The 27,237-nt window shown below is 41.7% G+C and overlaps 1 protein-coding gene and 1 long non-coding RNA gene across 7 annotated transcripts in view; one reads left to right on the forward strand and one right to left on the reverse strand.

Moving 5' to 3' along the window:
- Positions 1-4,812, reverse strand: part of LOC126868043 (uncharacterized) — a 34,216-nt gene extending 29,404 nt beyond the window's left edge. The window contains exon 1 of the long non-coding RNA XR_007690516.1: positions 3,767-4,812. This is a non-coding gene — a long non-coding RNA (uncharacterized LOC126868043). The remainder of the gene's footprint in view (positions 1-3,766) is intronic.
- A 154-nt stretch (positions 4,813-4,966) lies between these two features.
- Positions 4,967-27,237, forward strand: part of LOC126868011 (1-phosphatidylinositol 4,5-bisphosphate phosphodiesterase epsilon-1-like) — a 130,697-nt gene continuing 108,426 nt past the window's right edge. For 5 of the 6 annotated variants that reach the window (XM_050623132.1, XM_050623137.1, XM_050623133.1 and 2 more), the window contains exon 1: positions 4,967-5,509. The gene's annotated coding sequence lies outside the window, so the exon portion shown is untranslated. The other variant, XM_050623134.1, reaches the window with a different exon arrangement.

Here is a 27,237-nt window from a genome sequence, read left to right on the forward strand (position 1 = left end):
TCTAGGCCATTCGTGCAATTGCGCTATAAGTATTACTCTATAAGTCGACATTCGAACGAGACACGGAAGGAATAAGCGTGGCAGAGGCTAACGAAGGTCGCGTAGATCGCGCAGAGCTTAAAATCTTTTAAAACGATGGATTTGATCGTTGTGTCTGACCGTTGATTTATTTACTCTACTTATTACGGCAAATATTTCGTTCGGAATACGTACTACTTGTACAAGGTGTTTCGTTTATCTCGTATGTATGTGTATTAATATGCAGGTTACTTTTTCCGAACGTGTATAGACGTTCTAGATCAAAATCGTTTAACCAGGAAGGAGAAATAAGTATTCTTACAACGTTGCGTTTCGTTGTGTCTTTTCCTTTAAAAGTTACTTTGTTCGAGTTTTCGCAGGCGGTTACTTTTTAATATCAGCGACATCTTTTAACGAAATCTCTTTCGGGATAAATATTTCGAACAGGAACGGGGATGCTCAATTTCGCGTTATCGCGTTATTTTCCCCTTTCTATGATATTCAAAGATGTACGTATGCGCTATGTCTGAAGTTTATCCTTTGTAATAGTTGTAATTTGTATAAGAATAGCAACACCATCGACGTAACATATCGTTGCTACGTAAAAAAACCATCGATGAGAATGAAAACCCGAAAGACATTTTTCTTTTTAAATTTCAAAATTCGTAATAATTATTAATATTTAATATATATTGATATTTGAGTTTATTTCGTCCGTGATAACGCTATCGTGCTTTCCTTTTATGGTATCTTTTAAGGTTAAAATTCAGCGTGAGAGTAGTGACGGATCGTTTCGTGAATGACGGCTGTCAGTCGGCATTCAGGGAAAGTCCGGTTGAACAAAATAAACAGAAAGTGCACTGGTAGGCGACTCTTTTTGCAAGCATCGCTCGCTCGAGGATGTACGCTTTCGTACGTACGCTTTATCGATTGGTCCGCGTACTAACCTACGTTCGTTCTGCGGTACAAATGTACCAAAACTTACCACGGATTTGGTCACATTGTTCCGTAAACGAGCAGCACACGGGGTACGTGTCGTACGTAAACGGCAACAAACGAAATCTTCGACTTAATTTTTACACGGCCCTGCGTTTTCCTTCGTTGGAACAAACAACGACGTGCTCTAGCTTAAGCACGTGTCGAATAATCGCGATAATCGCTATGGTTAGAGTGATCGAATTTTTCGAGTCGAGAAGAAAACTGATAATTTATCGCGCGGTATCGTATAAGTAAGAAAATTTCAAAAATATTTGATTAATTTACTAGTTGACCGTGATTACTTGTCTTTCCTGTTTTATACCGTTTCTCGGTTGTGTCAAATATCCGTTTAATCGTGTCGATCATTTTTTCGTCATTTACACGTCTGACGACGAGTGGAGAACAACCTGATTAACGAATACATGTACCGAGAGTATACTTTTGCCCGGTATTATTCGAACGAAAGGTATTCGGGCAATCAAACGTTTGAGTAAAAGGATCTATCGTAATTTCTAAGACGTTCTGTATCTCTCGGTATTTAGCCATCGTTCTGCATCCTTCCGTTATTTTTAGAGATATCGAGGTACCTTGTCGACGAAAATTGTACGGTATGGAGGGGGCGGTAATATGGCAGTGATGATCTTTTTTGTAGATGGGTGGTCTTGGGAGATTTCAAGGTCACCGCCGTTCTTTCGAATCGCTTCCCGTCCGATGGAACAGCGGATGTTTGCACGATTTCAACGACCCCTTGTACAAGGTCGTTCGACGATAAACGAACGACCGATCGTTCGCATCGATGCAACTTTGAAATCACTGGATCGTCGAATTCTGTCCACTTGTTATTACTCGCGGATCGACCGTGGCGCATGCTGCGACGAGTCTCTGTTTCGTATCTGACGACGCTACTGGCTGTTCACGATACTTCGCTGGCACGCGATACTTTTTGACGTTGCCAACGGAATACGTATGTATCTGAATGAATCTTTCACGGAAAGAGACGAAGCAGCGTTATATCAGGCGGATAAGCTAGTCACGAAACTATTACGTTGTTTTAACACTGTAACGTGTTACGTTGGTTACAAATACGTACGTATAAGTGGGTCCAACGAGGGCTACGAAGATACGGCAAGATACGTCGTCGCAGTATGCGTGACGAAACACATAATCCACAAGCGATAGCGAGTACGCGGACTTGAACTATCCGACAATTTCAAAGAGAACACTGCTTGTCACGTTTATTATCGAGTAAGATTCCTTGCTTACGCTTACTTATCGTCGAACGACAATGCGTGTATCAGAGACCGTTGACATCGTCCAAATATTCTCTATTCTACCAGCTATGAAAAAGTAAAGAAAGCGATTTAGAAAAACGAAGGTGAATTTGAAATCTCCGGAGACCGTGCCGAGGTACGAAAGAATTATCGCTGCCATGTCACAGCCCCCTTCGCGCAGTACCACTTTTGCAAGCAAAGTTTTCCCATTTCCCTAAAAATAACGGAAATATTCAAAGCGAAGTTATTTCCGCACCCTGTATATTTTGAAGAATAATATCGTTAAACTACAATAACAATAATTAAGGGAAAACAAAAATAATTAAGGGAATACGATTCTGTAGGTTACAAATAAGATATCGAGCAAACTAAAGGTAAGATAAAATTGAATTTCGAGTTAAAATCTAATTTTATAACGTTCCTCGTAATAGCGTTTTCTATTGCTCGGAAGTAGGTTTACTGGCATATGCGGTAAAAGTGCTAAAGATCAATCTTATTGCAAAAGGCACGATGTACGGTAATTGTCGTGTTCTTGGAACCGAATCGCAAATGCTTGAACTTCCATTACGGAATATGAGATTTCGTTTGTTTTTTAATCCGTTGTAATCAAATTTTCGAAATTAGCTAATTAGCGTTATTAGGCAGACTCGATACAACGGTTTCGAACCTAACATTCTTCTTACAACGTATTTATGTACGTTATACGTAGAATATTATCGTATTTACCATATAGAATAAAATTATTACGAAACGCGAGGAAAATTAGTCTTTTTACCATAGTTTAAGTTTCGTCGATTTTTGCTTTACGAAAAATTTCATGTAAATTTAATACCTAGAAATGCCTAATATTATCAACGAGTTTACAACGATACATTAAATACCACTAATGAAATCGTTACATTTTAACTGGTAACGCGAGCGCTCCTCTCGCGGCTTCCTGCGGATCGAACGCCGTCAACTATTTATGAAATGGTTCGATCTATTTCCGCCTCTCGCGATATCTATCGCGTCTGTTTTGGAAGTCCGTTTAATTCGATGGAATTAACGCAGATGCAAAAGATATTTCTAAAACAAACCCTAGGATATCAGCCTCGTCGTAAATATTTTTAATCAACTTCGAAAATTACAAATACGAATTATCCCGTCGATAAAATTAGCGATCAACGTCTTACGATTAAATGACAAAGTTGGCTTAACATTACGTTGTTTTTATTCTTCATCCGCGTTACATTCGCGGTATATATACGTACATCTAATTTGATTACCGAACGTATGCAGAGTATTTGTGTTTCTTTTGTCCCTCCAAACTTATTTCTTAAGGCATAATATACAGATATACGTGCAAGTTGCCGGATTTACTTCGAAATACCGTAATACCGTAATACCGTAATACCGCGATACCGTCGTGGCGTAATGTGTAGTGGAATGTCCTATACAAGAAGATGCCAAATGTTTATTTTACTTCACACATAGGAACACGCCTCGAATAGAATACCAACTTGTCTGAATTCCTATTCAGCTGCAACGTGACTGGGTCGAGCGATGTAACAGTCAAGTGAATGAATAACAATTTCCGTTTGATATAATAATTTGATGCAATCGTACGGAGAAACGCAAAGATAAAACCGTCGGTGCTTCGCAATCAGCCTTCGGGAGGGACGGGGCACAGGTAATCGTCACTCGAGTGGCACTCGTATTTGCGACACAGCTTTGTTTCGCGACGGCACTCTTTTCGCGCGATTACGATTCCTGCGAGATGTCGGTCGAAAGACGAAACGAATAACGAGAAAGGACACCGGCGCGGCATCTATCTACCTTTATTATCTATATATTTGTAACGAAGGATGGCGTATCCGATCCGCGCGAACAAGCTCGGAAAATCTATACTATGCAGATTCTAGATACAAAGGTGAGATAATTATAAAATACCGACGCGTTGGTTCGCCGAGGCCTGTAACAACGGGCGGAGAAACTTAGGTAGCGCACACGGTGCGTATCGGTGAAACATCGAATAAATCGGGATGAACGGTCGTGTCCAGCGAATCGTCAGGCTCAAAGGGTCTGGAAATAGCGAGCCTAGCGAAGGAATCTTATCGGTCGTTGGACGTAATCGGCATACACGAGGTACGGCGATCGAGGCACGATCGGGCACGATACGTGCGATTACCCCGCGATAGAGAGAGCAGAGAGGTAGCGCCCCGGTTAGCCGACCGGTCCTCTTCGTCGTCTTGAGTCCTTGGAGCGTGAACGGAAATAGCCATCGGTGTGCACCGGAAGCTCGCAGCAAAGCCCTCTCCCTCCCGCCCCCGTTCTAGAAAAGGGATCCCTGTAGCAGGTTCTGCGGTAGCGCGGGCAAGGGTCGCCAGCGCCGTGGAAAGAGAGGAAAAAAAAGAAGCGCGATAGGAGGGTGGAAGAGGAGCAGGAGAGAGCGCGGAAAAGAGGATAGGGGGATGGAAAGACGGAGTAGTAGGGTCGGATGGAGCGGAGTGGTAGATGGGAATGGGGCAAAGGGGTGGAAGAGGATGGCGGATAAAAGGGTAGGAAGAGAAACCGATCGTCGGTAGGGGGTTGGGTTGGGTTGGGTTGGGTTGGGTTTGGTTTGGTTTGGTGGTGGTAGTGGCGGTGAGGAGAATAGCGTGGCCGGACTGTAGGAGAGGGGTGGTATTATATTTGCGCAGGGCCGCCCGATAGGGCGCAGTATCGTCGCGACCGCCGTCGCGTGCACGTCGATTTTCTGTGCGTTTACGTGTCTTTTAGACCGCGAGTGCATCTGCACCGAGAACATCATTTTCCCTCCTCGTCGGCCGTACTACCGTGGCCGGCCTTCCTGTATCCCATCTCTTTTCTCTTTCTCTCACTTTCGCTTCCTCTTTTTCTCTTTCCTCGTCTATTCATCTTTCTCGCGTTTTCTCTCTATCTCTCCTACTTACTAACTACTCTGTCTCTCTGTCTGTTTGTCTGTCTCTCTCTGTCTCTCTGTCTCTCTGTCTCTCTTTCTCTCTCTGTCTCTCTCTGTCTCCTTCTCTTTCTTTCTTCTCCTGTTTCTCTCTTTCTCTGGCTCACCGTGCTTCCGTTCCATGCGTGCCCGTTCCTTTTCGACGTTTCGCGCGTGATCGTCCACTACTCCACTGTAGTTTGCGTTCCCCGAGCCGCGTTTATTCCGACCAAACTATAAACAACAACAGAGACCGCGAGTCGAGCGGACGCTCGAGCAGGAGTCCGCGAAGTGTTCTGGCCCAAGAGTGAGTAGAGAAGTGTCGTTTACGTGACCATTGGTGTGTTTGTTTCTGTTTGCACACTGCCTCCGAAAATAAAGGATCTTGTTCGTTTCTACCCTCCCGATTCTCGCCCTATTGCACGGCCCCCACGCTCGAAGTAACTTTTCGACGTTCACGCAACGCGACCCGATCTCTCTGTTCGCGTTAATTCGGTGGATACACGCCGAAAGGCTGGCTGGCTGGCTGGCTGGCTGGCTGGCTAGCTGGCTGGCTGGCTGACTGCTCGGTGCACGAATAATTGCCGGTAATTGTCGCGGGATCGTCGGGTTTTCGAGGGATCCCACTTCGAGTGGCTCGATGGAGTAACGAGAACGAGACCGACGACGGAACGAACACGTTCGTTTTCGAAGCCGCCGACACCGCGCCGTGATAACAGAGGGTGAATCACCATCCGAGCAAAATGCTACCACCTTTGCCGAATACGCGACGTTAGCTGACATTCTCGCGTTGCGTGAAAAGTCGGCGGAATAGGGACCAAAGCTAATTTCGACAACGTGGATCTCTCGCTGCAACGATACCAGGTGGGTGTACTTACGTCGTAAATGTTTCTTCGTTACACCTGCATATGCATCGCGTTCCCTCTCCACCTTCGCCGATTTCTAAGTTCTTTCCGCTTCTAACTGTTGTGCTTTCCTTTTGGCCCTTACGCTCTTCAAATTTTTAACGATAACGATCATCGTGTAACGACAATAGTCGCGAGAAGATCTTGGAACGAGATAGCTTTCTCGAGATTTGAAAACGATTTTAACTTGAGAACGAGAATAAGATAATAGTCGAAAATAAATGTATTTTTTTTTTTATTCTTCTTAATATTTATCTATGTCACAGCTCTGTCGAGCCAACTAGCAAATACGTTATCCATTATTTGGTATAGTATTCTAGATTACCGGTGATTCGTTCGATCCTACTTCTCGTATTTTAATTAGAATCGAGTATGCAAATTAAGCTAATTTAAAACGAGATTCAAGTTTTTATCGCTTCGCGCAACGTATAAAGAGAAATAATTATCTCTTGCAATTTCTGACTTTTTCCTATTTTCACGTTCGAACGCGACGCGAATTTGCATTTCTTTGAAAAAGTCCGCTTTATCGCCGGCCTATTATCGAACATTTCAGAATACGAAGAACAAATTGCAAGTGCAATAATAATTTGATCGATAATTTTATCGTTTTTACGTTGAACTTGAATTATTATTATTATTATTATTACTATTATTATTATGAATTATCGTTACGGTCGTCGCGTGATTAAAGTTTTACGAATCTTGCGGTCTCAAAGATCGTAGTTGCAGAATATTCGTAATTTTATCGATATTTTAGCCCGTATAAATTATGACGCGGATTCGTGCGACTAATAATATTATGAATGACGTAACAAAAAGTAAATCGCGAAACGAACAAGCTACAATTTATTGCCGTTATCGCGATAATTAATGTTAGAATTGTACGTTTATAAAAATATTTCTATATTAACATTGTACGATAGACTTTGCCCTTGTAGATACGTACATGCGTACATACAGTACCGAACGAAAGTATTGGCACAACCTGGATTTTCGCACAAAGATCGACGTAAATCTCTAAAGAACGCGATTCTTTGTTTAATTTGTTTTGCAAAATTCGCTTTAAAGTTCAAGTACACCGCGAATACGCGATTTTTAAAAATAATTGTAACAAAGAAAGAAAATGAAACGCATGTAGAGGTTCCGTTTTCAGCGCAACAAAAGTATTTGTAAACTCACGATTTTGGACTACAAATCAGTCGTGACGTTCGACTTGATCTTTCTCGTAACAGCCTTTAGACAATCAGGCATCGGACGTACCAATGCTTTCGTGATTTTTCCATCTATTTTGTGCCATTCTTCGAGAGGTACTCTCCCCGGATCTTGCTCAGATCTGGTACGGTGTGTTTGAAATCCTGCCGCTTAGTTCGGACCGAAACAGCTCGATAGGATTTTGGTCTGGCGATTGTTGCGGAGTCGTTAACGCACGGGGTGTATTAAAACTGATTCCTCGTTTAACGACACAAACTGTGCGTTTGGAATCAAACGGAGAATCGCGTCCTTTACAGACTCGCGAAGAATTCGCTCTTTTATTTTTGTATTTGTTTCACCGGCCTAAAGCAAGAAGCAGAAGGGGATGGTCGATGGTCGCTTCTAATTGTCTAGAAATAAGCCGATAAGGATACGTCGCGATAAGACGAACGGTGCGCGAGTCAACGCAAGAGAGAAATTCGATTTTCGCGGTAGCGCGATACCATTGTACGCGAAGCGTCTCTTTGTCCAACTTTGATTCAAATCCCCCCCTCTAGCATCGTCCGATTCTCTATACGACGATATACGTCTTAAAATTTGATGGAACCGATGATAAACCGATAACCGGTAAGATCGATGATAATTGTCGCATCAAGAAGGTGGCTAAGGATATCAACGAGTTTATAGCGCAACGTCTCCTCTCGAGTCCTTTCTTGATTTATAGTTTTCTTTTCTAGAACGACGATAACGAATTTTTGATACGGTGTTTCGGCGCTTTCAATTATTAGATAAACGATGGAAAGAATATACATATGATACATGTACTGGTGTGTATGCACGGAAGTGTATAACCTGTTACGTTATCTCTTGAGCGTTCGTTAGCCAAAATATTATATTTCTATTGGATCGATGATTCATCGGGTGATTATTATATTCTATCAGTGACAGGCATACGATGCGTTAATGCCGCGTGACCGCTATATCGCAATAGAATATTATCCATGGTTTTACGTTGCCCCCATTACCTTAACGGCTTAACGCTGCGCACCGAATCGTTAATATCGTGCATAATTGTATCGCTAGATCATTTTCAAACAATTCATTAAAAAATTTACATATTTTAAACGATTTTTCGCATCGAGAAAGCAGCCGTTTTAAACGATCGATCGAATATTAACGAATATTAATACGTATAATACCTATTGATCGACGAAATATATGCGAAATAATATGAATATAAAACGTACGAGTACATTATAAGAGAGGATCTGGATTTACAGTTCCAGTTTTATATCGTATTACGTTCGAATTTCGTCTTACGATAAATTACGATCGATCAACGAATTTCTAAGGTAAATTCCGTCGAAACAAACGTTCCTTTCGAAGCGACAACGTACACTCTTTGACATTCCGCGTTAGACGCGTAATACCTACGTCGAGGTTGGACGATCTCGATTTCGCGAACGTCGCGGGGAAAGTACCGAGAGCTTTTTTGACTCGCTGTCGGTTCTCTTACCCCGCTCGGTGGCGTCGCGTCGTCGGATCTTTCTAGAAAACCCTTATCGCTTTCCACCTGCCGCAGGGCACCGTAAGCCCGAGTGTCCCCGAGTCATCGGCCCCGTGAACCGTGCACCGGTGTGTCCGCGATCCGCGCCGGCGGACAACGACGGCGGCCGATCGATGTCGGGCCCCTCGTCGATCGTCGGCACCCCGAAACTATAACATCCGCCAACTCTTTACTTAGAACCGCGCGCCAGTTCTTAACTCGCCAGTCGAAAGTATCACCGCACGAAGCCGTTATCCAGCCAAAACCCTGATGCGACGACATATTTATGGTTCCGGCTGTCGGCGATACTATGCGTCGATCCAAACGCGTGCCTACATCTAGCATCTATGCGTGATCTATGCGTGATCTATGCGAACAATAAAAGATACTATAGCTGATTTCTCGCTTTATATCGCAATGTCTTTGAAATTTAATACGCTTTCGAGACTCGTGCGGACCTTGCACAGTATCGATTCACATGCTTTCTCATGCTTGATTTCTCGTGCTTTCGCGAAGAATAGGCGTAGATCGTAAGGAGCGTAAAGGAGTATACGTACAACGAAATAGAGAGAAGCCTTTGTTTTCGTACACGATGACGTTAAATTCGCGCATTTCACTCGATATCTTTGATCCTGACCCTGACTCGATCGCATGTATACGCTATGTATATACATATGTATATGTATATATACACACCTTGCACATGGGAATATCTATGCATACAAGTACGATCGAGTTATTCTTCGTTGAAACGTCGGTTCGAAAATGAGAGAAAAATGCTCTTTCCTCGCTTTCCTTTTCCTCGAGATCGAACTTTTCCTGAAAAATTTCTTCTACTTTGAACGTTACTCTATATACGATACACGGTGTTTCGCGTAAAGCGTTACATATATTAAATACTTATATACTTTGACCGTATGTGTGTGCGTGCGTACGTGCATGTGTGTTAAATACAGCATACGAGCACGGGTGTAAGCATCGTTCCGTTGTTTCTTCCTGTTTAAAAATTTGCGTTTAATATGAAAATTTCGCAACTCTCTCTCTCTCTCTCTCTCTCTCTCTCTGCCTCTCTCTGCGCGCAATAAACGATTCAGGATCACATGGAATAGGAATTATGAGATGGAATAGGTAATAATTTATCGGGCACGGTACTAAATGCATAAATTAGCCTTCAAAATGCATCAACGTAGCAACGTGTTGGCAATTCTTTTGAGAATTTCTGGCCCGTTTTTAAATTTGCATAAAGCGGAAATCTTCTTACGCTGGTTCAGCACGTTTTAATCTATTCTAGTTTTCTTTGCTAAAACGTATTACCATACATAATGACATACCACGTAAAATTCTATTATGCAGTACGCAGACATAAAACGTCGTTTCGGTCCGAATTACAAAGATAAAGTCTCCATTTCCCTTCCACGTATTTCGAAAAAATTCATATTTTGAAATCGCCATCTCTGTAACTGAAACAGTAAACAACGGATATGTTATTCTTTATATCGGGAAAAGAACGCTTACATTACGCGAAGAATTCTTACGCGTTGCGTAACGTATTTCTTCCGATGTGTTTCATATTTTATATTGTTCCACGAGTCTCTGTAGAAAATTAAAAGCTGGTCTAGATTTTGGTCATGACGATGATCGTTCTGCAAAGGCGGTGATGTAAATTTTGCAACGGGTAGCAGCTTGCTTCTTAATTAAAACCGAAGCTTTTCTTCCGACCTTATTTTCATACCATTGCGCATTGTATCGTATTTGAACACGCATGTGAACTAGTTGGTAATCCCGTTAATAACACTTCCCCGAGGAAGAAATTATGGACTGGAAACACGCGATACTTTTACCAAGAAAAGCATTTGAAACGGAGGTTTTAGCGAATTAAAACGTTTTCGGGAAGCGCTTACGGTAGTCAATGGCGTTTTAACTTTTCTAATTATTTGGCTATAATATTTTCGATCCACGCGGCAAGTATATTTATTTCTATAATTTATCCGACGATCGCTCTTAAATTTGACGGCTCGCAACCGCGGTTTCATCGAAACGAGAGCGTCGATTCGTTATACCGGGTGCACGTATCGAAAAGGGTGTCGAAAAGATGGCCGACATTCGCGAGATTTCGGATATCAAGACAACGAGGAAAGCCGTTGTACGAAACTATCGTTTGAGGCTTATTTCTCGAATTATAGATAACTTTGTTCTACGCTAGAAATACGATCGTAGCGGTGCAAACGCGAACGATCGAAATCTGTTTCGCTGTTTCGAATATTATGCTTGTCCGCTACTCTTTGCGAAAAACGAGATTACGATAGAATTTGAGCTGTTACATTTAATTTCGTTGATTTACGTCAAAGTGAGAGACGCGAAGAGCGAGCGAGATAAAGAGAAAGGTTCGTTGGCTGAGTCTCGTTATATCCAGAAACTAAATCACCGTTTTAAATTTCTCCAGCGTAAAACTAAATTATTCGTAACTTAAATGGTAAGCGTGAAACGACGTCTTTGTACGTGAACCCCTTTTACGATTCTGCCGTTTAGAATCGTATCTTATATGCAAATAGCACGTACTTTTTCTAATACGCTGTTTATAGGTGTAACGCGTATCTGTCGTTAGGAACGTGCACAGGATAGCGCATAAATTTCCATACGTATAGGGCGACGTCATGAGTTGACATTGGAAATTACAGGAAACGTTGGATATTACGCAACGATATGGAAAGGGAAACGAGGACTTTTAAGCTGTTGCACGGACGAAAATTTGTACACGGTTGTTCTCGAGTCTACTGGTTTCCAGTGGATCGTTGTGACCGAGTTAGTAACCATTTCCCACGCAAACTGCTCCTGGTATCGCGAAATCGCAAAATTTCGAACTTACATACGCGTTTCTATGCGAGAAGGCTATACACATAGATCGATAAATCGTGCGATTTGATCTATCGCGTTCCCTCTTCTTTTCTGCCGCTAAATCGTTTTCGTTAAACGCAACCCTCGATAAATATCGCAGCTCGAACCACGAATCTACTACGTTCGTTTCGTCCGTAGAATTCTCGTGGATCCGTTTCTACGAATTCGGTAGCAAGCAGCGTGCTTTTCAATTTACTCGAATGCAGCTGTTTTTTATGCGAGCTCGTAAAACGGGAAGATAAGGAGGTCAAACCAAATAAAATGGTTAGGTATTAAAGTTTTTTCAAATTAGTGGAAACTTTGATATCGTCGGATTACGCGTTCGTTCCACTCGACTCGTAGAAAAGAAATCGAACTGCCGCGTTTGAGCCATTCGAGTCGCTTACCTGATTCCATGTGAGGCGGTATTTGGCGTAGGGTGCCAAAGAAATACTCGCCGGTGTTCAGCAATATATTTTTTAACGATCCTCGCATTCGACTCATTTTGTACAACTCTCGATTACCACCGACTATTCTCGCTTCCCGGTTACAATCCGACTATTCTCACTTCGCGGTTAAAACTCGACTATTTTTCCGATCCGATTGGTTTCTTTTCGTCGCCTCTCGATATCCCCACTACGCAAGGCGTTTGTTAGGCGTCGGCGACCGTTACCACGTACGCCTTCTTCTAAATATTTTGGCGGAAGGACCGTAGGGATATCGATGGCTCTTTAGGCGCGTCGGTCTTACGCTTCGGTGATATACTTTGTATCGATGGAACCGTTGGGTCGTTTCGTCGTCGCTCGATCTCGTACATTCGACTGTTCGAAACGTTCTGCGTAAAATACCTGGAATTGTATCGTTTGCGTAAAGAAACATCGATTGACACGTCGACGATCGAGATTACTTAACGCGTTCGCCGCGAATCCGATTTTCACTTTCTACGATACGCTCTGTACGCTAACGAACAATTTTCGTACAATGGCTGTTTTCGTATTTAGAACATAAATAGAACTAAAACTACGATACTATCGTTATCCCTTAGTTTTAACAAGAGTTTTGTCGATTCGTCGATACTCGCAAGAACGTCTCGTAGGAATAGTAACGTCGACGCATAAAATGCAATTTCGCATTTAGTTCGCGTATTAAAAATCAACATCTTTACCGCTCTGAAGCAGTTACACTGCTATACAGTATACACTGACGTTCTTAAACACGTGGACATTTTGACGCTTTTAAATATCGTTGCTGGAATCAATTACGAATAGTCTCTCGATCAATTTGGAAGATCTTTTCCATCCGACGTATAGTTTGACGACCAGACGACTCGAGTATAGCGGACTCGTCGAATAAGAAAATTCTTCGACAATGTTTGACGCTTGTACGTCGTCATACTCTGTCAGAAATAAGCAAGCGTCGAGTGTCGGTAGCATATGTACAATCGTAGACACGCGCATTTCGACGTACGTCGCGTTTAAACGCGTGGACGTAGATATTCGCAAAAGCGTATGTACGTGAAACGCGTACGCGTGGTATCCAAATACCCAGCCTTGTTATTTCCCGCCACCGGTCGGTCATCTTGCTGGTCGTCTCTTCGCGGCATTACATCGAGCGTCCAACGTTCGGACAACTCGATCAGCGACCAAAACGAGTTGTCGCTGTTAATCCCTTCGCACTGTAGACGAGATACGCGATCGCGATAAAATTTCGTTCACGCGATCTTGCGAACGAAATATTTCGCGCGTCCATCTTCTCGTATTTAGAGGCGAATAGATCGCGAGTATGTAGTATTTTTACAAGTACGATATAGCGTGTTTCGTAACGCGCGATACAATCGAGAGTCTACACGAGGTTTCAACGCGGAGGAACACGTCATAGTGTGAAATTTTCTTTCTTTTGCTCCCTTTTCCACAACATTGATTTTAAATACCAAAGAAACAGATGGACTTAGAAAATATTTACGTGGACTGTAGAATCACCCACTTCCTAGTCGTGCCGCGAGTTACGTCACGAGACTCGATTTTCGGTATTCCTAATTCCTGTGCAATTTTATTTTTCGATAAAAATGTTGTTTCATCCCCCATCGTATCTGTTTAGACAGTCGATTTCTACCGGATTTGCGCAAACGTTAGACGATGTGTTCGCACTTCTTTCGGATATCGTACGTGCTAACAAAGTGGATGGATCGAGCGCGTTCTCTTTGAATCTTTGTCTGAATTTACGTACGAGATATCTCCCGTTCAACGACAGTGTACGCAAAATATGTCGTACAAAGCGTCGCAGATGCGACGATATCGCGTCGCGAGATATCTTGTTCGTAAGCGCGGTAGAATCGATACGGTTCTATCGAACGTTTCGTCGATCCAGCGGCCAATTTATTCGTTGTCGTTTATTATGCAGGAGGAAAAACTTGTTAAGCAACGCGCATGCCACGTAGGTATCTGCGCTTGGTTTCAATCGGTCGTTTCTGTGGCAATGAAAACGTGGAAACCTTCGGAACAAATCGAGGATACGTTTTGGCAGGTGAAACAAACCATTTTCACGACGTCGCGCGGCGCCGTACGAGCTTACAAAGTAACGAGACACCAGAGGCAACGAATAAGTGACACAGTTGTTTTTGCAATGGCTGAAATTGCATTTTGCAGTTCTCGTGAGATGAAAACACGGTTGCGGTTACTGGAATAACGTCGGGAAATTTCTTGATAGGAAAGTCGACTCTCGTTGAATCGGTTGGAAAAGAAACGTAAACGATACGTCGCGTTAAACGTGAAGCCGGTGGCTAAAGTTGAGCCAGCCAAAGCCGACGATGATCATAGACGAATAAAGATTCGCTTTGAAAATTTGTAAAGTCGATTATGTCGTATACGAGGATCTAAGGTAGACAACTTTCTAGGACAAAGTGGTTGGCATCTTTCTTCTAACCACGTCGAGAATCGAGAAAACGATTTAATCGTTTAACCTTCGCTTTCATAGTACATACAACGATGTATTATGGTACCATCTATTATACAACGTTAGTTAGACGTTAGTAGGCGTTAGTAGACGACAGCCATTTCGCTGGAAAGCAACAAGTAGTTGTAAAATACATAGCTATATCGATAGCGTGACCTAGCCAGGTAATAAAGAGCTGCTATTATTCCATCTTCGACGAAACATTAATCTAAAGCGAAACTAAAATCCGTTGCCTTCAAAAATATTCAGTTTCAATTACCTTCTTTCGGTTACTTTCGTTCAACGGTTAGACGATATAATAAACGCGCAATTGCTTCGCAAAGCTTTTACCGTGCGACGATCGAACAAACGTTTCGATAAATTTATCACTTCGTACAACATTCCACGATGACTAAATTTCCTGGTTATTGTTAAAAAGTACGACAACGATTGTTAACGATAAAGAACGATAAATAACGATAAAAGCAATTTCCTTTACGCCTTACCATTTCTTGTCGGATTATCGTTGCATTTTTATAGGACGTTCTAAGGCGACAAATTTACCTACGTTTTTTCGCATCGATATCTTGAAAAAATAATCGTCGATATACCCGAATCCGTTATTTAAATATTCAACGTTCTCGGCGAGTTTATTTAAAACATTTGACAACTATATCTCGTTATTCAACCGGAAAATCAAATCGTCGAACAAAGCCGCTCTCCTCGTAGGTTCTGGAAGCAAGGAAATCGAAGCTGTTCCATGGAAGCAAGAGGCAAGTTATATTTTGAATCTCTTTGATTCTGCGCGGTTTTAATCTGCGATCGTATAAATATGCAGGACAATGTAAATTCTCGATGCGAATCGTTCCATTGTGAACGGTCGAGGGCCAATCGAATCCATCGCCGAGCTATCTGGTAGTTTCAGCCTTAGACCCAGAGGAAATCCCTTTGTCGCGGCTCGTAGATCGTAGGGCGAATCGTTCGAGTTTCTCTCTGGAAACGGAATGGCCGGTCGAGACGGTTGCTCATTGCGAGCAACGTGATTTCGCGCATTTAACGATCTATTAAAACAAAGTTACGATTACTCGGAAGTTGGGAAACATAGGCGCAGCGAACGAACGAAAGGGGACGACCAAGTTGGCCGATTTAATTTTCTAAATATTCATGGTGCGCCGCGCCGTGTCCCTCTGGCAAACGACGAAGACCTGCCCTCAACTCGAAACGCCATAAATATTCTACGTCGCGCCGCGTCGTCCTAACTCGAAACGAGAGACGAATACGGTATATCGTATATCTCGGATGGCAGCAGCTTCGCACCCAGCATACACGGCGAACCTAACGAAATATTAAGTTATGCAATTATCCATGTAAATGGAACTTTCCTTTCTCGTTGGATCGGCAAAGGCTATTCCCGAGATTATTCGGCAAGTAGCGAGCAAGCTCGGATTCGATCTGACGGATCTGACGGAATACCCGGCCGATAGACGCTATTCTCCTTTTAAAATTAACGTCCATTCGAACGAACGGCTATAACGAATCTGGCCTACGGGGAAATCAAAATCATATCAACCCGGCTCGTCGTAAGTATTCCACTTTGACTCGTTGCGCGTTCGAACGATGAGCGAATTCAGGATATTGTTATTCGTATTGCGAGAGCGTTTGGATAGAACACGGAGGATGGCGGAGAGCGATCGTCATCGATGGTTCAACGCGAGTGGCGCGAGTTAAACATACCGCTAACGAGTAAAAGTACGAAATTACTCGTACGTAATGCGTCGTATAAAGTTCGTACATAGTTGTAGAAACTCGTAATACGGTCCGTCGTTCTTTATGCCGTTTCTCTTAGCGAAAACTCGACCAACGTATTCGGTACTAACGTTCTTCTAGAAATTCATACGTAAACGAGAAGATATCGTAATTCGATTGAACTTGGGAATCCAATTGGAATCTGGGCGCGGATCAAAATAGAAACCTAAAGAAAGACCGATACTTTGCTTCTTTCTTACGTCGAGCTCTTCTTCGCGGTGCGGTTATTATCGATTTCGGATACACGATCCTTTCGTCCTAAATGGAAAATCCTGTAGCTAAAGAATTCAGAGGCGTTGCGGCTTCCAAAGATAACGATATTTTTAGTCTCGACTTCTTTTCTCCTGCCATTCTGGATTCTTTAGAGAAATATATAGTCTTTCAAACCCCCGACAAAGTTTCGCTGACACGAATTCGGCAACGTGCCATTACGTAAATTAGATATACGCAAATAGTCGAATCGAAATATTTAGTTTACGATAGGAACGTTTAGCTTACGGTAATAAATCTTTCCACGTTCCTTTCACGGTCTTTATAGGTTTTCCGTATTCGTTAACGTTTCAATGGACAAAGTTCTTTGACCAAGCGTTTGAGAACAAATGGTGCCGCTAAGGACGAGCCGAGAGGAAGGAAAGAGGAAGGAAATCAGAAGCGTAAATCGACGAGTGTTTCGATATATCAAAAGTAAAGTCACAGAATTCGTCTTTATCGTGTTTGCTCGGGTTATGTCATCGGTTTAGAAACATCCTATAGAATTCGCACGATCGTTTTTCCGTCTAAGTCACGTAACGATAGAATACTTTTTCATTTTCACTCTTACGAAAATTCATTTTTATCGTTAAAATCAAAGAGCAAAGAGCAACGAATTTCAAATACGCATCTCGTTAGTGATTCGAAGATGTTCAGTAAACGATAAATACGATCGCTTATCGGAAAACATATTCTTGAAATATCCTTTCGAATTTCTGTACTTTATTCGGCTGATTTCCTAGAATTCGAGTCGCTCGAATCGTCGTTTGAAATTCGATCGACTTCAACGAGGCTTTCTCTCTGTCGTCGGTTCCTCGCTTCGCCATTGTTAATTCGTAACTGGTCGAGTTGCTTCTAACGCTTTTCATGTTTCGTGTGATATTTTTACGCGATATCAGCTTGCAAAGTTTCGCTCTGCTGCGATTCTAGAATCTGTATGGCCCGATCTGACTCTTATTTCAACGGGCAAAAAAACGCTTTTAACGTTTTAAGAAAACTTTGGCGTAAAATCGAAGGGTCACGAAGGGCACGATCGAATCGGAGATGATGGAAATAACGCGGCGTAGCTAAGACGCGAGTCGCGCAAAATAGCGAGCACGCGTTATTAAAGTTATCCCGTTACCATCGAAGCTGCCTTACTATCGGACTGGAATCAAATATCAATTAACGGATAATCGTTTCGAACATCGGTCGTCGAACAAAGTTTACCCGCGAACGCTTCTCGACCAACTTTGAGCAACAGTATACAGAAACACAGATATTTACCATCGCTGCCAAGTACGTTCTAACCAATCGGTTTCCATGGTCGACGTCTGACCAGCACCGGATTCGATATCCGACCTCAATCCCCTTCGGGATTCACCGCGAGGAACACCGTGATTTTCCTTCGATAGTCGTATAATACATTGTACGTCGCGGCGCATGCCGTACCGACGTATGCGTTATGATTTTCCACACTGTCGTATTTTATCATAGTCTAAGGTATGTATTACGCAACGTTTATTTTGATCTTCGAAGCAGTCTTTCGTGGAACGAGCAAATCGTTCCATCTACGCCTTTAACCCTTAACCTTTGAAACGTCGAAGCTTTCGAAACTTAAACTTGTTTTTTTTCCGATACCTGTTTCAAGTGCGTGTTATTTATTCAGGGTAATACCTCGTAGGTAAGAGCCAGTCGCGCCGAATCCTTAAAGTCGTGCATATTTAACGATTCGGAAAGTCTTCCTTTTCTGCTGCTCCAAACCTAATACGTAACATTTGTCTTCGATACCTACGTCGGTAATTGATTTTCATCGTTTCGCGATCAATTATAGAAATCCTTTAACCGTTATAACGGGTGTTTTAGTTTTGGAGATATTTTCTACGTCTTTTCGTATTACGTACGTTACGTAGACAGCGGACGGTACGAGCGGTAAGAAAATTAGAACGCGATCTTTGCCAACGTATCCTTCATGAAATTCGACGCAAGCGTATGTCGTTGTTGTAATGGATCGACGTTGTTACGCAGATTGTTATGGACCTCTCTAAACAACGATAAAATATCTTTTGTTGTGTATGGAAGCTGCGTACAAAGAGGTTTCAGGTGACTTGGCAAGTAGATAACGTCTCGGGTAACCAAGAAGCGTCTGTCATCTTTCTTGTAACACGAAAAAAGCCGCGAAAGAGATAGAAAAAGCTATTTTTTTTTTAAATTCTATTTTTTAACAGTACTTTCGTTTCATCCTCGTGTAAAAAATTATCTTTCGTCCGTTCGTGCAATACCTATATCTCTGACCACACTTTTTATATTCCGAAAAACGAAATCACTTAATATTTCTGTTCTCTATTTTGCCATTCGGAGTCTATACCCACGATCGATCCATCTCTTTGACGCGTTCTGTCTAATTTACGTAGATAAATACATTTTATCGTAGAATATTTCTCGTATATCGGGAATATTTAATCGTAAACACACTTGGAACGATAAATGGAAAAGAAGACGAATGTACGTGTCATCTTATGTACAGTATTAGTCTCGTAAAAAATCAACTCAAAGTATCGAAAATCGATAACGTACGCGATACGCGACGTACATTTGAAAGAGATAAAAAATGAAACTGAAATGTTTCGGGTGCTACGATATCGACGACGACGACGACGACGACGACGGCGAAGGCATCGCGGCATTGTGAAAATAATGAAATGGCACGTGTCCAAAAGATCTACCGAACGTCCATCGAAGGTACGTGCCGAGAGACCAGCTTGCAGAACTGGCTGACAGCCAATTCCTGTTCACCTGATATGTCCATACTGTAAACGTTTAAATAATGCTGTTACACGACAAATATCGAGTCCACTTTGAGGCGGAAGGCAACCGGAGATCGCGTTGGATCGGGACAATGCTTTTAGGAAGAAACACGTAAATGTCAGAAAGATATACGTACGAGGTTACCGGATCCACGTGTTGCGTGTCTGTTGCTTTCTCCGTTGAACCCTAGCAAAATGCATATCAGCGCGCGACGCTTACGATAGGACAATATCGATTAAAGAGAATATAAATCCGCGATATACGAAATGTTTCGCTATGCCTTAGTCGTCCGTTCGTCGCGTACACGCTGATACGTATCCACGCGTAACCTAATGATAACTGCGTACGGTCTTGGTTCTAGAGTCGTACGCGAAAGTACGTTTGGTGATATGTATAATAATAATAATAATAATAATAATAAATGCTAGCAATCGAATTTCCGATACGCTTACAGAGACGATTAGCATCGATAAGTTAAGTTTACGTAGGGCTGTATAAAAATGCGGCCACCTATTTAAAAATGTATTCGAAGTTTTTCGCGAGTATCTTTGAAGCGATTGTTCAGAATGTTGGCCTTGCCTTTTCCATATACGTATACATACATCTATGTACGTAATTATGGAATTTTTAAATGTTCCTTTCGCGATAACGTACTTGTCTGTAATTTTGTCCGATTCGTCAATTTTTTAGAGACGTGCCAATAAGTAGAGTTTTAAATTAAGTGCTATCCCCGTTCCTCGGACTCTAAAAAAAAAATATAATTAAGTTGTTTGAGATACTAATAAAAAACAGAATAGCGCTAAATTAGTGTGGTGAAAAAATAATTGCCGAATTAAATACAGAAACAACAAGATAAATTGAAGATACGAACAAGTATCTGTATGGCTACGTATTGTTGCAACAATTATTTGCGGTTAATTTTCCGGGTAATCGAAAATTTGAACCGTAATATGTATAAATGCGATAACATCGTGAATCTTAAAAATCGTTTGAAACCATAGACGATATTATAAATGGATGTGTGTTTTATGCAAAGAAAGAGGCGTGACATTTGGTAAGGAAATTCGGTATTCGCACGGATTTACTAGAGACGATGTGCCTGCAGCAAAATCCAATTACAGTATGTCGGCATCGATTATCTCATTAACCGCTATGTCTGTGTACTATTAGGTGATATATAAACTGTGTCGATATCAGTCATCGATGAACAGGAAAATGCAATCAGAACGCTGGATGCGCAAAATTAACAATTTCATGGCAATTAATCTAAGTGTGTTTTAATCCGAAGTATCGAAAATCGTTGTCGATTTCGTAATAATAAAACGAACATTTTTCCTCCGAATATCAAAATAACTTTGTATAATTTTCCATGTATTTACATTCGCCATGTATTACCACAGGATACATAGTGCGAACGTAGAATATCTTACGTATGTGCGTATGCGTTTGCGTACGTAACGTACTACATACGTATTTCTCCTGCTTTACGTACGATCATTTTGGATTTTCAACTTTCACAACATTATCGGATAACGTATCTGCGATTCTTCGGCTTTCAGTCGTATTATTAGCAAGTACAAGCGCTCGATTCCGATGTTCCCTCGACATTCCGGTCCTCTTCTTCGGGGCAGATGTGAAAAGTTCAGTTTCTTGTTACGCAACGAGCTAATAACACGATCGAAATTCGAAGAAAATTCGAATACGTCAGCTGTAGCAGCTTTCTGGAAGAAGCAACCACAAGACGAAACGACGAATAAACTCGATTGTGGTTGGTGATAAATATCGTCGTTCGTGAAATCAATTATACATAGAAGTTCTCCAACGGGAAAATTGTGCGGCACCTCGTTTTGAAAATCGTATTACCAGCTAGTTCAATTGAATTCCCGCCAGGCGTGTACTTACCTTACGTGGACAAAGTTCGTAACAGAAGCGAAGCTGACAAGTAACTGTTTGATGGGCTAACGTGGCTTTGCGAGCGTCTTGTTCCTAAGGACCAACCAAATATCAACTTGTCCTTAATGCTGCAAACTATGAATCGCGTTCTCTACGTTTGTAGCTTTTGTACGATAAACGTGGAAAATCGTTCAATCATGGTAACATATGTGTTTTCAAATGTATTAGTATACCTGTAAAAGCTGACAAGTAGAAATTCGACCGATAAACTTGCTCCCAAGACTTGCTAGACGTATCGCGTATTTTCCACAAAATATCCGGTCAAAACGCGAAACATAGTACTAGAAAACTTTATACCTTAAGCGTTATCGTATTTAACGCGATCCTACGTGTTTATCTTCCGATTCGCCGCAGTATCCGGACTGGAAAGCGTTTCTTTCGAACTTGTCCTCCTATATCGGATCGTCGAAGCTGAGAACGAGGGCCATTTTCCTCGAAAATAAAACGAATGAAAAAGAAAGCAAATCTGTACTCACGGTTCAGACGTACACAGAGTAAATCGTACGATCGCTGGAGAATAGTAAATTTGAAAAAGGATCACGCATCGACGGATCGAGCGAAATTTTTTACGCCTTATTTCCGTGAAAAACGACCCTCGTTTTCAGCTTCAGCGACCTTAAAGACCCCCCAAAGAGCGTCGTTCTAGTTGAATATTTTGCGATCCGGATACTATAGCAGAGCTTTATTTTCTACGAAGAGTCAAGTGCGCGTACTTTCTGTATCTGATACCACATACGCGAGAAATCTTGCCACCTAATTACGTTTCTTTGTTACGTTATCAAAGGATTAACGTGGAAACATCGAGTCGGATTATTTAACATTTTATGTCTCCTAAACTATTGTATTTGATACGAATTATATACGGTATATGCGATCGTACCTATTATAATTGCATGTGCTTGCAAGATGTAAAGATACAAAGATATAAATTATATGAAAAAAATTATGGACGCATGCGTATATCCGTGAATGTTATTTTGTTTTTTTTTTTTCGCTGAAAATCGATATCTAGGAATAATTTATCGCGAAAGAATCGTTTATATATGTATCTTGTGAACTTAGTTTCCCCAATTTATACACTCTTATACATTAAGTCGTCCCGCCTTTTTTTCCCATTCGATGGTGTAACATGGTTTTTCCGAGTCGGGTTTTTCCTTCGCGCTCGCAAATGTTACGTATCGTTTTAAAAGTTTCGTTTCGGCAATCATTTTCAACGATTTATCGCGATCGGCGAACCCTGGTGTTTGTCGTACGGTTTTAAAACGTTTAAAAAAACAAAGAACAACTTTGTTGCACGCGTTACGCCTTTCTACTGCTGAAAAAGCAAAAACACGCCGCAAAATTCTGCGAGTCGCGTAATAAATATAGAAACGGAACGACTTTATGCTACGTCCACGTTAGTTACGTGGGTGATGGAGTTGGTAACGAACCGAAAAACCACCGTTGTTGACCGGTTGTGGTCAAAAGAAAGTTTCAAATTGGAAGTCGCGTATAAGTATCAGTATCTAACTGTGTGCCAGATACTTTTCACCGTGCTAGTAACGATACACGTATATCACGATTATTCGTTGCACTTGCAAAATGGAATTTTATTTCTTCTTATATTTATTTTATTTGTACGTTGATCGTACTTCCGAAGTGGATATCGTTTGCTGGTACAAGGTAGTAGCGATATCGAGACGCTAGGTGTGGACAAGCGAAGTTGACGTGAAATAATCGTGGATAGATTTTTTTAACGCATGCAGCGGTACGACTACTCGTCTCTATAAATTATCGTAGAAGGAAATTGCAAAGTGGTTCGCGGTAGACTGGTTGGCCGGGCGATCGTACATAGTTAGCTACCGCTGGTTCGTGCAACGATTTTGTCATAAAGTAGCTTCTCTTGGGAAACATCCTGTAAACTTCGCCGCAGTCGTGTCACGGTCATCGACGATCGCGATATTTGATATAGTATTAGAGTAAAACGAACGCAAACTTTTACCTTTTCGTTCTAACCAGTCTTTCGTTACTACAATACACGTGGACGAAGCTTACGTCATTTTGTATATTTAATTCAGCGACTCTTCGTGGTTCCTCTTTGAATTTATCATCATCGATTTATCAACTTCGAAGTAAGCAAAAGGTTGTATCGAGGAGAGAATGCTTTTCGGTCAAGGAACCTCTGATCGATGGTGTCGAGTATTCGGTCAAAGAGCATCGGCGTGCCATTCGACTCTGTTTTCCATGAAACTATCGGTCGTCAGTTAATTTGTAATTTACGACGTACAACTATAATCGAAACGTAGTGGAAACGTAAAGCCACATTCGAGAGCTGTGGTCCGTATAGCGAAATCGTTAGATCTACAGACAGATTATAATGCAGCGATCGCTATTGAACCGGTTTCGGAGAGGACCAAATTAGTTATCGAGGTTTGCTCTCCGAATTAGAGATCTACTTGCATATCTATGTTCGGTGTGCGGTATCGGTAAATGTAATCGCCAACATATTACAAACATATTTTACAAACTTTAGCGATCGTAATGATTCTCAGGGTAAACGGTCGATCGAGACACCGATTTTTATAAAACAGTCGGTCGAATTATTGTCAGTCGTTGGAAGCAGCGTTCGACGATCGGCCCAACAAATACCCCGGCACTTTGATAGATTTCTGATAACGGTAAACGAACGTTAGCGAATTTTCCAATTAATGGTAAATTAACGTCTAGAAGCGATGCTCGATAGTCTTTCTCGAGATCGACAAATTATAAACGTAAATCCTGCTCAAAATGGTATCTTTTCGCACGTATCTTTTTACAACGAAATTACAATTCACGGATTTATCTGTTCGAGATAGGCAAAGGAAGGATCTCCTTTGTACGTGTAATGATAAAATTAGTACGACATCGAGCGGCCAAACAAAATAGCGAGAAATTGAAAATTATAAAATCAAACGATCCGAGGATAAAAAGCTTTTCAAGGGACAAAGAAAGTACGCAACGACGGACGATCAGGCTGCGTTGTATCGCGTACCAGGTTGTCGCATATCGTTTTTAAAAATCAGTTTCATCGCGTTACGATGATCGACGCTATACGCAGCCGTAACTGCGACAAGGAACGAGATAATTGGAAATCTTCTTTCTCGCAAATTCGTGATCGAATCGCGTCTCTCGACGAAGAGAAGCGAGCGTTCTGTTCGTCTTTCGATCGTTGCCCAATAATAACATACTGGCGAATTATCCGAGAAAACTCCGTGCGAAAGACTCGTGCACGAATCTGGTTATCTAACTGGCAATTCACAACCCCGAAGAGAAAGTAATCCACGCCGTGCAATCGTAACGTTGCGGTAAGATAAAATTTAACGAACGGTATTAGCCGGTGAAATTAAAACTCGACAGAAACGTTTCATATACCGCGAGCTAATACTTTTGAAAATTCGAAAGGAAGGAAATCGGACCACGTAATCTATATAAGTTCGAGATTGGAATCCGAGTTTTCTTTTGCCGGACTGCTGCACTAACAAATTGAGCTATCCACGATATCGACAGATGCCTTTCGGTGATTCGAATATAACAAAAGGTATTTCCGAACTTTAATGGAAAAATTCGTCTACGCTTGGTACAACGATCGTACAACGTAAAATACCTGCGGAGTTTCCCACGAAACGATAGCATATTCTAAGACTAAAAATGAGAAAAGAACGTTATGCCAAAAACGATGGCTGATGAATCCTAAAAATATTTATTTCTATATCTATGGGATTCGATCTAATCGTATCCTAAAACGTTCGATGGCTTCGCTGACGTTAACCTCTCGATTTTATTAAAACTATTTGTACCTTGAAGGTATGTATTTTTTACGTTTCTATGTTTACGTATTCTATGTTAATTTATACGAAATAACGATATAACGAAATGCTCGTATTCAGCGTATCCGGAGCACCAAAAAGTTAATACGCTTTTATACGAGTAAAATGAATAGAAAGTAATATTTACTTGGAAGTAGGAAATAAACAAAACACGAAGTACAGTGAAATAAAACACAAAACGACGCGTATGCGCGTGTTATCGTTTCATTTCGCCAGAGAAATTTCTGAGAATGTTTCATCGTTTTCATTATACCTATTTATGTATATGTATATATATATATACATATGTATAGCACACATTTATCAATCGCAAACGATAAAACTCACGTTCTAGCTATTATGTAAATTTGGATTATTACGCGTGTGGCGTAAGCTGTTCTACGTACGTTGCTGATAAATTACTTGCTACTTACAGTTTCGTACCGAAAGTTTCGATTACATCGCGAAAGCCAAGTTCGATATCGACCGCTTCATCCTTGATCTTCCAATATCTAAACTACCGACTGCGTTTATCGAAACTAGTTTTACCTATTAAACTGGTTAATCCAATGAAACAGCTATATGTATATTTGTGAATGCCAACGACAACGGTTCCTCCTGTAAATATCGCTATAAATCAATTTATTTTGATTTTTCCTTGCTGTTATTCGGGACCGATTCAATTATAATTCAAATTAGTTCTGTCTTCGATCAGATAAAACGCGTTACGCCGATAAAAATGACAATCGTCGTAAAATCGTTAAACGTGCTGCGAGAAAAATATATTTCTTAGTTTTAGGATTCGTTGACCGGTTGACGGATTTATTTATCGGTAGGTCGAGGATTTTCATCGAAAAGGAGATGCGAATGTAAGTGTAGAGTACCTACGGATTAGTTTGGCTTATGGCGCGTAGGTAGCAGAGCCATAAAGCCCGTAGATCCGTCGATCGTGTCTTTCCAAAGAGGCTCGAGTTAATTTAGATGCGATTCGAAAGTTAATCGCAAATTCCACTGCATCCGTTGGCTTTACAAGCTTTACGAGTTAATACGTCCCTTTGAAGATACTATAGATTTTTTCGAAATCGACGCGATCGATGGTTTCATTTTACGACACGACCTGGCGAGACTCGTTATCTACACCCTCGGTAAACGACAGATGTGCCGTAAAGTTTCGACAAGGGATAGGAGCGATTCGAGGACAGCTTCCTCTCGGACCTGGACTTTCCATTGACTCGCAACTGCCACCTTTCTAATCTCTTAGCTACGATATTCGACGTTCCGCGCATCCGACTTCCAGCTACTCGAGCCGGAGTTGCCTGTTTCTCGAAATTGCCCATAAATCGACGATGGTATACGCCGATTCGAGCTGCTCCAGAGTCGTCTTGCCCCGTTTTAGTGAAATTCGGTGGAACGACAGCGCGAAAGAGCGTTCGTTCGCCGTTTCACGATTCGTCTTCGCGTCCGAATGCTCCGAGAACGCGGCAAAAATAGTCGTTCGATTCTTTCGTTCGTATTCGTCGTGTACTCGTTGTATTTTGTATCGGAAACTCGAATATACGTCACCTTTGAACGTTTTTTCGCGAACGTAATCGCCACTTTGTAATTTCTTTCGACTTATTCGTTTGGATCGGGCGCAGGAGATGGGTCGTGTACTTTTTTCAAATAGCTCGATGAATTTAAAATCCCGAGATAATTCGTTTAAAAAGCGTGCCTCCACTTCTGGCCGCGCTCTCTTCGCGAGATTAAAAGAGTCGCGACGCTCGAGTTTTCAAGCCTGAAAACGCGGCTCTTCGAAAATATCGCCGAAAGAGAAATCATCGTCGGTCCTCTCGAAATAATTTCCGATGCAGAACGAAAGTACTTGAACCGTCAGCTTAAACTTTCATTCGATTACGTCCAATGCGTTTCATTCGACGCCGCGGCGGAGCAATAGCTGGGATTTACGTTGCCTGCATTCGATGCTTCTACT

The sequence above is a fragment of the Bombus huntii genome, chromosome 7 (assembly GCF_024542735.1).
Source record: "Bombus huntii isolate Logan2020A chromosome 7, iyBomHunt1.1, whole genome shotgun sequence".
NCBI lineage: Eukaryota > Metazoa > Arthropoda > Insecta > Hymenoptera > Apidae > Bombus > Bombus huntii.